We start from the raw sequence: 13,453 nt of genomic DNA, 5'->3' as shown, positions 1-13,453 counted from the left end.
CATTTCCCTGATCAGGAACCAGACTGCCAACTGTAAATCAACACTATGCGGTATAGACACAGACCCGCTCCTGGCCTCTACTCGTACCTGTTGTTACACTTGAGGATTTCCCATAGACGGTCTGGGAAAACTTAACAAACAGAGGTGAAGCTTAACAATGTCAATTAACGCTACAAAAGATAATTCATATGTTGTAAAATGCCCAACATAAAAGTATAAGCTGTTTCCAGCCTCGCTACCATGGGCAGCGCGCAGTATCGATACCTCTCGTCACTAACTCCTGGTGGAGAAGAAGCACTGAAAATCAACGCTGATTGGCTCACCAAACAGTACCGCTTTGCACACACGCTTGTTTTAAAAACATTCGAGCGCTTAGCGGCACTTGCAAACACAAGATTTTTTTTGTAACAGGGAAAAGGGTTCCATAGTGAGGGAGATTTCCAAATTTGTTCATCGGAACATTGAAAGTTTATTTTCAGGGAAATTCCTGGAGAATCAGGGAAAGTTGGCAGCCCAACGTGCCAATATAGCCGTAGCCACCAATTTGTACACAGATTGACTGTCAAAATGATGACTCATTCAGGAACAACATCCAGAACAAATTCTTGTTTAAAACTAAGATTGTACATGTACATGACTGTTCAAATCCAACTGGCCTAGATCCCCTATACAGAAACAGGAACAACGGAACCTAGATTCCTAAACTCTGATGACCCCTGCAGAAATTATAAACAAAAACTGTTTCGCAAAACACGTCAACCTTTTGGCAGCGCACACCACATACTTGTTGATGAACCCATTACAGTAGGATATAAAAAAAAGGTTATGAGAATTTCTAAGTTGCATGTTTAGATAACAATACAGCAACCCCTAGACATCATACGTAAAATAAACAAATGAGTATAAATAGCCAGAGTTTTTCAGGTTCTTTTCCAAGGTTGCCTGGCGGCTTTTGTGATTCAGAACCGTGGTGTTTGGACAACACTGGTGGTAGATGTATACAGCGGGGGTTTTCCACTGTGATACTAGCATGCCAGAGTTCCCAGGCATGGATGAACAGCCAGCAAATCAACAAGTGAATAGATGACGTTTGGATCCATTGAAAGGTCATTTCTCTATGGTTGGGTGAAGTGAATTTAGACTACAGCTAAATTACAGAGTAGGATTCGGAAGTTTGCGGTTTCATAAATATGTGCTTTCAAAATACCATTAGTCATAATTAATACATGACAAAGTAAATACATTGAAATTTACACTGTACATGATGTCTGTACATAGTTTGTAACGATATTACATTATGAATACTTCAAATTTTTCAAACGGAAGGTTTTGAACAGTTTTACAGTCCTTTCTGAGTTCAAAACTATACAAAATAGAAAAACTAAGATCCCAAATACTCGCAAAAAAATGGGGGAAAAAGAAACAGTTACACCAGATAATTTCTACTTGATGTTACACACTGTCGGCCATCTGTAGGCTAATTGTTGATTTTAAAAAGACTTTGCATAATACAGCTTGATGTACATGGGAGTTCTATCATGATTGGTTGTTGAACAACTTGCGTTGCATAGAACATATCCAAAGCTTGATGCAGCTCAAAGCCAAAATCCAAGTTGCATGTACAGCCTGGTTCACAATTCAAGCAAATTGCAAAAGTGAAGCTTATTGTTGTAAGTCACAATTGGGAAACAGTGCATACGGATTGCTGCATCACCAAACGTTCGCTTCGCAATCGCTTTTGCATGAAGTATGAACCGAGTTCAAGGATGCATCTCAAAATATTAATCACAATCATCCACACAAAGAAAATCATGCTGCAAACCTACAGGTTGCCTGCCTCTTTTTGTATATAAAAAAAAAAATTGCTTTTAAAAGTTTATCCCCAAAGTATAACAACGAAAGAACCTTGGATGAAAATGCATAGTGCATGTTTGTTGTAGCAGATCATGGGACGATCCAAGTATAATAGCACACAGTCGATAATAATATACCTTTATATAAAAAACTTACTGAACCACAACTCTCATTTGACAAACTTATCAATTCTATGGCAAAATGAATCCGGGGTTAGGATGTACTTATGTATGAACAGCCAATAAGCTCCAAGGTTTTCCCAAGTGCAAAGTTCTTTTCATGCGCACCCATGTGATTTTGAAAACTCTATATGTGTGAAAAGTCCACCACTTGAATTCTCATACATAGCCTACATTGAATGGCAATGATACTTGAGCATGTTTTTCATGTATTGTAGCAGTAATAACAATAATACCTAGTTCTTATACGGCGCTTTATCTACAGCTCTTTATCTACAACACTTTATCTACGCCCGTCGGGCATTTCCAAGTGCTCTATTATTTTGATGACAGTTAAGCCAATGTACAGCATGGGTAACAAGGTTATGCGCCATTTTCTATACCACTAGGGGCAAACGTGTACTTTATACGTTGGGATAGACTGCACGCCCGCTCTCAGATCCATCTTCTATATCTTTTCATGGGTTACAAGGTTATGCGCCATAATCTATACCACTAGGGGCATACGTGTACTTTGTACGTTGGGATAGACTGCACGCCCGCTCTCAGATCCATCTTCTATATCTTTTCATGGGTTAGACGGTTATGCGCCATAATCTATACCACTAGGGGCATACGTGTACTTTGTATGTGGGGATAGACTGCACGCCCGCTCTCTCAGATCCATCTTCTATATCTTTTCATGGGTTACAAGGTTAAACGCCATAATCTATACCACTAGGGGCATACGTGTACTTTGTACGTTGGGATAGACTGCACGCCCGCTCTCAGATCCATCTTCTATATCTTTTCATGGGTTAGACGGTTATGCGCCATAATCTATACCACTAGGGGCATACATGTACTTTGTACGTTGGGATAGACTGCATGCCCGCCCTCAGATCCATCTTCTATATCTTTTCATGGGTTAGACGGTTATGCGCCATAATCTATACCACTAGGGGCATACGTGTACTTTGTACGTTGGGATAGACTGCATGCCCGCCCTCAGATCCATCTTCTATATCTTTTCATGGGTTAGACGGTTATGCGCCATAATCTATACCACTAGGGGCATACGTGTACTTTGTACGTTGGGATAGACTGCATGCCCGCCCTCAGATCCATCTTCTATATCTTTTCATGGGTTAGACGGTTATGCGCCATAATCTATACCACTAGGGGCATACGTGTACTTTGTACGTTGGGATAGACTGCATGCCCGCCCTCAGATCCATCTTCTATATCTTTTCATGGGTTAGACGGTTATGCGCCATAATCTATACCACTAGGGGCATACGTGTACTTTGTACGTTGGGATAGACTGCACGCCCGCTCTCAGATCCATCTTCTATATCTTTTCATGGGTTAGACGGTTATGCGCCATAATCTATACCACTAGGGGCATACGTGTACTTTGTACGTTGGGATAGACTGCACGCCCGCTCTCAGATCCATCTTCTATATCTTTTCATGGGTAACAAGGTTATGCGCCATAATCTATACCACTAGGGGCATACGTGTACTTTGTATGTGGGGATAGACTGCACGCCCGCTCTCAGATCCATCTTCTATATCTTTTCATGGGTTAGACGGTTATGCGCCATAATCTATACCACTAGGGGCATACGTGTACTTTGTACGTTGGGATAGACTGCACGCCCGCTCTCAGATCCATCTTCTATATCTTTTTCTGTAAAGTTCATTCATGGCTGATTTTCATTAAACTTTCAACATTAATCCTTGGATCGAAATGTGCATGATGTAAACAAATGATTTCAGAAAAAAATATAAAAAAATAAGCAAAAAAAATGCCACTTAAAGACAGTGGACACTTTTGGTAATTGTCAAAGACTAGTCTTCACACTGGGTGTATCTCAACATATGCACAAAATAACAAACCTGTGAAAATTTGAGCTCAATCGGTCGTCGAAGTTGCGAGATAATAATGAAATAAAAAACACCCTTGTCACACGAAGTTGTGTGCGTTCAGATGCTTGATTTCGAGACCTCAAATTCTAAACTTCGTGGAAAATTACTTCTTTCTCGAAAACTATGTCACTTCAGAGGGAGCCGTTTTTCACAATGTTTTATACCATCAACCTCTCTCCATTACTCATCACCAATAAGGGTTTTATGATGATAACTATTTTGAGTAATTACCAATAGTGTCCACTGCCTTTAAAGGAATAATTCTTTAAAAAGGGAAGAAAAGGGAAGTGACGAGTTCTTAAACGACCGTTTAAAACCAGCCTTCGGCTCGGGCCTTTATCGCACGGCAGCGACCATGCATTTTTAAACGGACGTTTAAGAACGAGCACTATCTTCCCATTCATAAATGCCCTATTGTTAAAAACATTAAAAAATACAATTGTAGACACTTTGACACTTGAAAATTCGAGGTTTAAAGTATTTTTTTTTTTAAACTTTGTGAAGAATCTGTTTGATGGGCGTGGGTTGCGTGTATGCGAGCGCTTAGAAATAGATTACGAGCTGTTGCTAATAGCTATGACTTGCGATCCGCGTGATAATCTTGCGCGCGCAGAAGCCAGCCAGTTATAAACAGCTCCAGCTGGTCATTATCAACCGTAAAAAAAACAACACGTGCACGCTCTCCACCAATAGGAGCAGAGAAACTGTCTGGGGTAATTCTTTAATGTTATTTTTTAGCAAATTCATTTTGTAAAAAAAAAAAAATTGTCTCACTTTCAGGTGATTTTTTTAGCAATTTTATTTTGTGAAAAGACCTATGTCTCATAGACCAAATGCTTTTAAAAATAGTAAAAAACGTGTTTATTTTGACACAATTAATAAAATGACAAACTTGTTTACATTCTCAGGTTACCGTGGGGACGCTATTTATATAAAGGTGTTCAACAAATTGGAAGGAAAATAGGATTAGCTGAACAAGTTGTAAACAACTTACCAACCAAATGGACCGATGGTATTATTGCTAAAAATAGTTAATGCCCAATGTTTCAACCCTAGCAGAAAGAAAGACTCTGCCATCCGGCCCATTAACTATTTTTTTTTTTTATTTATTTATTTTTTTTTTCCAATTTTGGCCAATGGCCATAAAGAATCCTGAGGAGGCACTGAATCCATACTTGGTCTAACGAGTGAAGAAGTATATTCAAAATGATGACCTTGTACCATCGGTGCGAGTCATTGTCTCCAAAAAGTCTGATTCAAGAAACTACATTTTAGGATGTATTTTGAAATGGTGACATTTCCACCTTTTGGTCCCCCCTCGAGCATAGATTTCAAGGATAAAAAAATCTTTAAAAAGCATCCTTTGAAGTTGTCTTGATTAAAGAGCAAGATTTAACTACGTCTGAACAAAATAACGATCTACTTCTTTCACCAGGCAGATAAAAGTCTAAAATTTCTCGGCCTGGATGTACATGTTTGCGACCTACAACGTACTGTATTGTATTCGTTCTGGTTTTTACAGTTCTACTGTATGGTCACCTACAGAAACTCAAAATTTCAATATGGCCGCCATAATGCACTTGAAATTGTCATGTGAACTTCACTCTCACTTTTTTTAATTAGTTCATTATGTAAATTTAATCATTGGTTAATGATTCATTTACAAAGGCATGGCTCACAATAGCCCATCAAACATTGTCGACAGTAGTCAAGACTGTAACAAAATGCCATTTCTCAACTTGCCCTGTGGGTTAACAAAAACTTTGCAACCTACTTTTTTTAGATGCTAAAATCACACAAAAAATTAATGTGTCCATTTATTTTGGAATGAGTCTGTTAATATAACTTAATTTGATCGTACTGGTAGTGATTTCTAACAATAATACGCCAGAAAGATCTTCATGATAATACATGAATCAAATCTGGGGCACTAAAATTGACTGATGTCAAGTAAAATGTACAGCCAACTAGCCCGGTGGTTATTAATATTTTACCAAAAAGCTTCTTAAGTGCAAGGCATGCAAAGTATGGACCACCCTTTTCAGATTTATTTTATTTTATTATAACCCAAAGACAATATTTAGGCAAAGTCACATAACTTGGTGGTGATAAGAATCACTAATAACCAGTTTTTAACACTGAAACAGGAAAGTAGCAGGAGTCAATAAAAGTGTTTATTCCATGACCCAACCGTTTTCTTTTTATAATACACTTCTTTTTATAATACACTTCTGTACTTGCACTTTTTCTTTTTCAGCACCATTGTGAGCCTGAAATTTCCATACTGTACCACACTGCAAAGGTGGGCAAGGGTGCGTGGATGATTTGGGGCAAACAAAACAATCCCTGTTTTTTTTCACTTCTCTTTACTAGAAATTGTGTATAGGAAGCTCCTTGATAGGGGACCCCAATGGGTAACTTCTTGACTGCCCCCACATGAAATGGCACATGTCTAAAAAGGGTAGACATGCACTCAAGGCATAGGCCTGAAATTTCATATTTGAGAAGGGCAAGGCTGTTTTCATTTGACAAAGGGCACTTTCAGTGGAGAATATTGGAAACCTTTGAAAAGGCACCAAGCCAATCTGAGAAACGAACTAACAGTAACGCTTCTCAGATGCAAATTTGGGGGCATAAAAGCTGATCTCTTTATTAATATTTCTAACCATATTACTTTGCACTAAAATGTTTCTCAGTCGAAGCCTGCTGCAGGCTTCTAACAAAAATATTTTTTTTTCCATTTATGTTTAGAGTGACTACTAAACATATAACTTCCCTTTAAAGTCTGAGACACTAAGCTGTATCTTATTGTTAAAGAGTCTCAACTAAACCATCACATCATTCTGTCTCTACAACTGTAAATTATTTTCCCACGCCACATCAAAGTCCCGCAGGGTAAGGTCATTGGACCTCACCTGTTGACACACATTCATTGTCATGTACATGAGTTAGAATTGCTCCAATTTTGAAGTTTACAAAAAAATGTTGACAACATTGTGTAAGCTGTGGTATGCGTACAATGTATAGTTGAATCAAGAACATCTCACAAACAAACACTCCTGGCTTTCGAGTAAGTTTTTGATAAAGATTTGGTTAACGAGAACAATGCAGGGGATCATACAAGTTGCCTTCACTCTAATCTTGGGTGATCTTTCTGGCAAAAGGTCGGGAGAGAGGTCATAGAATTTGGAGCACCCTGCAGAGACAGTAATTCCAAGTTCTTTCTGGGAGACAGAACAGCTGAGAAATAAGCGCTTTGGAGTATAGTTATAAATGCTACTTTTGTGTTAAAAGAAAATCCCTAAGTGTTTCTGGAGTTTGTTTTTTTTAATAACTTTATTTGTAGGACCCTACATTTCTGACAGAAAACAGACGGGCATTTTTTTTTTTTTTTTTTGGGTGCCTCATAAATTAGATACTTGCACATGAATGTGACTTTTTCATCATGACTTGCAATAAAAATGCAATTCATACGTCCCTCTTGTGATTGGAAAGTGCAAGTCAAATTACATCATTAGGTCATGTTGAAGCAATCACCTCATTTATAAGATGTGCTCAAACTTATTGAATTTTGTTTTTGTTTTTTAAATGCCTATATTTTTGTTGACAGGTGTTAAGTAAACATGTTTTTCATTAAGGCGTGAAATATAAACTATTTAATTAACAAATTACAATCAAATTTATCTGTTGTCTTAACCAGTATCAGAAGATATAACATCTTTTCACAGCTGGAACATTTGGCACCTGAACTTATAAGAGGCTCCACATAATAATTCATTTCTCAAGAGACAAAAATCTCTTAAGAGATCTACCTGGGCAACTAATCATTTAGGTAACTGAAAGTTCCGTTTTGTCTGTCCTTGGTCAGTTAGAAAGCCATAAATTTTAATTGATGACCATTTTCCAACAAGATTTATCTCCACCAAGTCCTTTCACTGACTGCTGACCTTGACAATCCAGAGAAAAAAAAATGAATGAAAAATTTGTTGTAAAAAATAAAAATAAAAATAAATCGACTTTACAGGTCCCGGAAATTAGACAAATTGGCCCCCAATCTGTGGCTGGAAATTTGAATTAAGGAGCCGAGGGGTCTCCGCGTGTGCAATTGGGGAAGACATGGGGGAAATGTCTAGGAGTCTGTAAGGCGATTGCGTGGCATGAATGAAACTCACAGGAGGACTGTACACATCCCATGGGAATGCGTATTCAATCATTGGGAAGTTACGTGTACATGCGCTGCCAAGGCGGTTTTACATCCCCCCCCTCCCACACACACACACACACCGACTCTACAACATTTAGGATGAGCGGACGCGTTGCATTCATCACAGCCCGCTCAAAAGTGCAGCTAGCACTGCTTTCAAATTCAGCCTCCGTGTTTGCCAGGAATTGTGGCATTTCACTCTAAATGATGATTTAATTTGACCACCACTCAGGAAGCAATTATCGGTTAGTAAAGGCTTCAATGCAAAATGTTGCTGTTAGGAAATATCAAGTAACACTAACACCAACTATTAACTAGAAAGCAGAAGCACTGCTTTAAAAACGGTCCCAACCAGTGTAAATTTTTAAATTCACTGGTAAGGTGGTATACAAAACTTAGGTCACTACAAAATCAGAGCCGACGAGTCAAAATTTCTCAACTATTATGTTTAATGAAAGATACAGGGATTTTTCTCATTGAAACCTAGCGTCACATGTTTGCATAAAGGGCGAGTCAATCAATTCCACACTAGCTTGCACAGGCTAAGAATCCACAGGTCCACCATACTGAACTTTTTTTTTGACAGCCTGAAGAAAGCAACAAGCAGGCTCAATAAATTCTCTAGGGCCAGCCAGGGGGAAATCTCTGCAGCAGTGCTGGTTCACCGCTCACTGAACTCAATTTCAGGCATGACCAGGGAATATTTTGCTTCCATTGTTATCAATATTATTCAACAGTTTATTGGTAAATTTTCGGTAAGTTTCGTTCAACAGTAAGTAATTGCAATACTTCACACAAGTATAGGTACTTCAGAGCACCTAACTCTTGACGCTTTCAGGTGAAAGACTACAGGGCCACCTTTCAACAAAATCTCTCAGCATGTGGTGAACTTAACAACCTTCTAACTTCATCCTTACTCACTTCTCTCTTCTTTCTCTTCTCTCAGTTTCATGATCATTAAATCAGTAAAACCCCAAAAATATGCTCAGATGAGTTTAAGAGTACTTTGCGATTCCGAAAGCACAACTGGTTACGATTAAAAGCTATTACTTCAAAGCGCTAGAGGAACAGAATACATTTCCAGAAACCAGCGCTGGAACTTCCCATTACAATGTAATGGTACGTCAAGATCTTTCTTATCACTTGTACTTGGTTTATGCAATCAGTTAAGGCTTAAATGGTTCATTCCCAGATCGTCCAGTAATGGAAGGCCATCCTTTGACAGTGAGAGTTTGAGCTTCTTAACTAATCTGCTTACAGTTTGGATTTAGACTGTGTGTCTTGCAAACCATACACTCTCCAAGTTTTTGTTAAGTTCTTTATAAATGGCCAGGTATAGGAGTACACATCCTGTGCACAAGAGGGTATCGGTGGTTTTTCATCATGACGTATATGTGGGTTGGTTGGCTGGGGAACCAACCAAGGAATATAACATTAGGTTTTGAGAGCGAACAGGATTATCATTGGCTGTGTATTGAAACACTTGCTGCTAAGTTGACAGAATTAAAAGTCACTGCTGACGAAACACATTCTGAAACTTGGATTCAGATCTTAGGAGGTATATATTGAACCGATGGTATGCCATCTTTTGATAACCCCTGGAGATAAGCATTTTAATTAAGGAATCAATGTGTGGTGAGAGGTTTTCCACTAGTGGTTTATTTATTTATCTATCTATTTATTTATTTATTTATTATTTTTTTCTCTTGATGTGGAGTTATACTACTCCGTTTATTCAACAACAATTATCAGCAACAACATACATCAATACAACAAGCTCCGATACATACTGCTATTATATAACAGATTAAATGAGCTACGGGTTGTAATACATATAAATTAAATTGATAACATACAAAAACAAGAGACATAAATATTTATATTATACATTTTAGCGTGATCTAATTTATTTATTTCTTTATTTATTTCTTTATTTATTTCTTTATTTATTTATTTTTTTATTTTATTTATTTTTTTTTTTTTTTATTTATTTATTTATTTATTTATTTATTTATTTTTTAGTAAGGGGCCTATTTGTTTATTTATTATTATTTTGTTGGCATTTACTTCTTTTCATATATTTTTCTACTGTTAGGGGAACCTTTTTAACCACTGTGTGTCTCTTGCCAATTTTGTTAATGTTTCTTTTTTGTAATTTTTTTGCTGGTTTCGTTTCGTTTTTTCCTGATCGGAGGTGGGGGGGGGTATATTTTGCATTTTTACTCATTCTGCGTCATTGCTTTTTTTCTGCTGTTGTCTAATGATCTTAATGTCTTTACAGATTTTTACTTTTTAATTCCAGGCATAGGCCTATGTCCCTGGTTTTTGTTTTGTTTTGATTATGTTTGTATTTTGTATCTGTGTTTTTATGCCTAATAAATAATAAAAATAATAAAATAAAAATAAAAATAAAATAATAATAATAATAATAATAATAATAATAATAATAATAATAATAATAATAATAATAATAATAATAATAATAATAATAATAATAATAATAATAATAATAATAATAATAATAATAATAATAATAATAATAATAATAATAATAATAATAATAATAATAATAATAATAATAATAATAATAATAATAATAATAATAATAATAATAATAATAATAATAATAATAATAATAATAATAATAATAATAATAATAATAATAATAATAATAATAATAATAAAAATAATAAAAATAACGGAACACTGTACGCGTCGCGCGTATCCCGTGATGTGGCACAACTGTCCCAGCCATTGCTCTCGACCAATAGAAATGAAGAAACTGTCTTATACATGTAAGCACAGGTGCAAGCTTGCGTGTCACGCCCATGCTTCAACACATTTTACTGGTCATAAATAAAGGTTTATACACACCCACCTGACATGCTCTCCACCAATAGGAATAGCGAAACTGTCTGCGGTATTTGTGAATAGTGATTACTACCAGTGTACAGTGACTTTAAAGCATGGCGGAAACATGCAGTAGGACCTTTGAAGTACTTACAGTAATGCTATACTCGGGTAATCAGTTTTCTTTTGCGCCCAAGAGTTAAGAGTTGCAAAAAAAGACGTGCAACAATAATACACGGTCATGCTGAACATCACTGGTTTCTTCCATCTGTAGTCTCTGGTTGAATCCCGGACCGGAGTCAGAGCATCTGTTGTTGTGTTTCAGTCCCAACCATCATACAATTGTTGTAATAATACCTGGTTGAAAGGATTTTTCCTTCTTTTTTTTCAGTTTGTAGCAAATTATTTGTTCCTGGGTACTGTAGCAGCAAATTTCTAATCAAAACTGTTGTTATTTTGAGCCAAAAAAAAAACCACCACATGTATACATGTATTTACGAACATACCTGTATTGGTGCTCTGCAAATCTAATAAAATATTTCCACAACAAGATAAAACCAACTTTACGAGTACCCAGCAAATTCCAGCAAGTTCAGAGTCACACTCAAGTTCCCTGAATGCATTGTCCTGGGGTCCTAGCTGGAATTCTGCCGAAGTTCAACGATCATGATAATGCGTGGGTGGTTCAAGCGCAGTAAAAAAAAGCATGGACTGTATGTACATGTGCATGGCAACTGTTGTTAGGCCACATTGGCATTACTTACATTGTTTCTTTATGATAAAACAGGAGAGCCTGGTTCTGACGTATCGGTCGATGTCATGAGTGGTCACGTCTGCAAAAATGAACAACATATAACAATGTAGTAGTACCACCACAGAAACTAACCAGCATTGATATTATTGAAATGTGCACACAAACACAGACCACATCCGTCGTTACACAATGTACAACACTATAAGTAGAATCATTTACACATACACGGTACGGTTCATACTGGTAAATTAACAAGATTAAAAACACTGTTGGCATTTAAAGAGGCCATACATGTAAGCTAGATTTGTCAACATAATACTGATTTAAAGGCAAAATTATACAAAAGTTCAGCTGAAACTTTCATATGGGAATATGAATATGGGAATATGAATGTTTCGGCTTACATAATTTCTAATATTAAACAGCAAAAAATTGTCAACGTCTTTTCAAGAACGTTGAAGCCATCCAAGTTAAGCGAGGTGACAGTGGGTACCAACTGCATCTCTAGACGCAACATTCACAAACGGACACCACCCCTCAGAAATATTATAAACGATAAGTACATTAATCGTTCTCAGATCGAGACGTCTTGGGGTGAACAAATAGGCAAACCAGATTACTTGGAAGGAAATCCTTCTCCAAATGTATACTATCAACCTGCATTTTCTCACAGAGTAAGTTTTTATGGTCATGAATTTTTGGAGTAGTTACCAATGTATGACCCTACCTTTAAATGAAACCATTTACTGGTTTTGATTTGTGTGAAGCATTACCATGGGGAAAAATAGTCATAAACATGTACGCAGAAAATTGGGAATGGGGAAAATATTCTTTGGTTGTTTAGTTAAAACATGTTAACTATAAGTTCAATCAAAGTGTATCCTGTTAAATGCATTCCTCAAAAACCACTCACATAACAATCATCCCCCCCCCCCACCCCAAAAGAAAAAAGTTCTCCATCGCAATTAAAAATCCCAACAAAAATCCAATCAAAAACAGAATCATGGTGATGAAAATTTGCTGAGAACCTCAGTGGCAAAGTCTTGCCTGCTGGATCACATACACAAAAAGGGAAAATATGCAAACGTGCCAATGGCTGAGTGGATTTCAATGAAGGGAAAAATTTGCAAATTACCAAAGTAAACACTGTGAATATATTTACTTTCATTTAGTGTACTTCTTTGTAGTGCATGCATGACATGACATGGAATGTTTATAGGTTCTATGTGAATGTGGTGTAGTTGCAACCGAAGATCCCACCGCGCTCACCGGTCTGTATAGAGAAAACTGCTCTGTTTAAATCCTACAAGCAACTCAACTTTCAATTCAATTTGTAATACTTAAATTTGTTTGCCAATAGCAGGGAAAAAAAAATGTAATTGGCATGTCGTGGCCGAGCGGTCCAGTTCACCAGACCTAAGCTCTGCTGTTGTCAGCAGCAGAGTGTACAGTAGGTTCGAATCCCGGTCATAACACTTGTGCCTTTAACCATGAGCAGGGCACTTGTAAAACCACAATTGCTTTGTAGAAATGGGCATTGCGCTCTACCAACCAGGCTCATACTAGTGGATGATACCCAAATGCCTACATCCTTTTGGACTGTGAAGGGGATTAGTACCCTTTTTTAGCACCGAGAGTAGTCGGCAACATGCCCCTGGTAACAGTTGATTTGGGGGTTAAGTGTAGCAATCACAGTGAAGT

General features: G+C 37.1%; 1 protein-coding gene across 1 annotated transcript in view; it reads right to left on the bottom strand.

Annotated features, from left to right (window-relative positions):
* LOC117291169 (mitogen-activated protein kinase kinase kinase 2-like) overlaps positions 1-13,453 on the bottom strand; it is a 73,998-nt gene that overhangs the window by 46,954 nt on the left and 13,591 nt on the right. Inside the window, exon 2 of the mRNA XM_033772738.1 lies at positions 11,763-11,831. The gene's annotated coding sequence lies outside the window, so the exon portion shown is untranslated. The remainder of the gene's footprint in view (positions 1-11,762; positions 11,832-13,453) is intronic.

The sequence above is a fragment of the Asterias rubens genome, chromosome 6 (genome assembly GCF_902459465.1).
Source record: "Asterias rubens chromosome 6, eAstRub1.3, whole genome shotgun sequence".
Lineage (NCBI taxonomy): Eukaryota > Metazoa > Echinodermata > Asteroidea > Forcipulatida > Asteriidae > Asterias > Asterias rubens.
The sequence above is the reverse complement of the archived record's forward strand: the minus strand, read 5'-3'. Positions and strand labels throughout refer to the sequence as shown.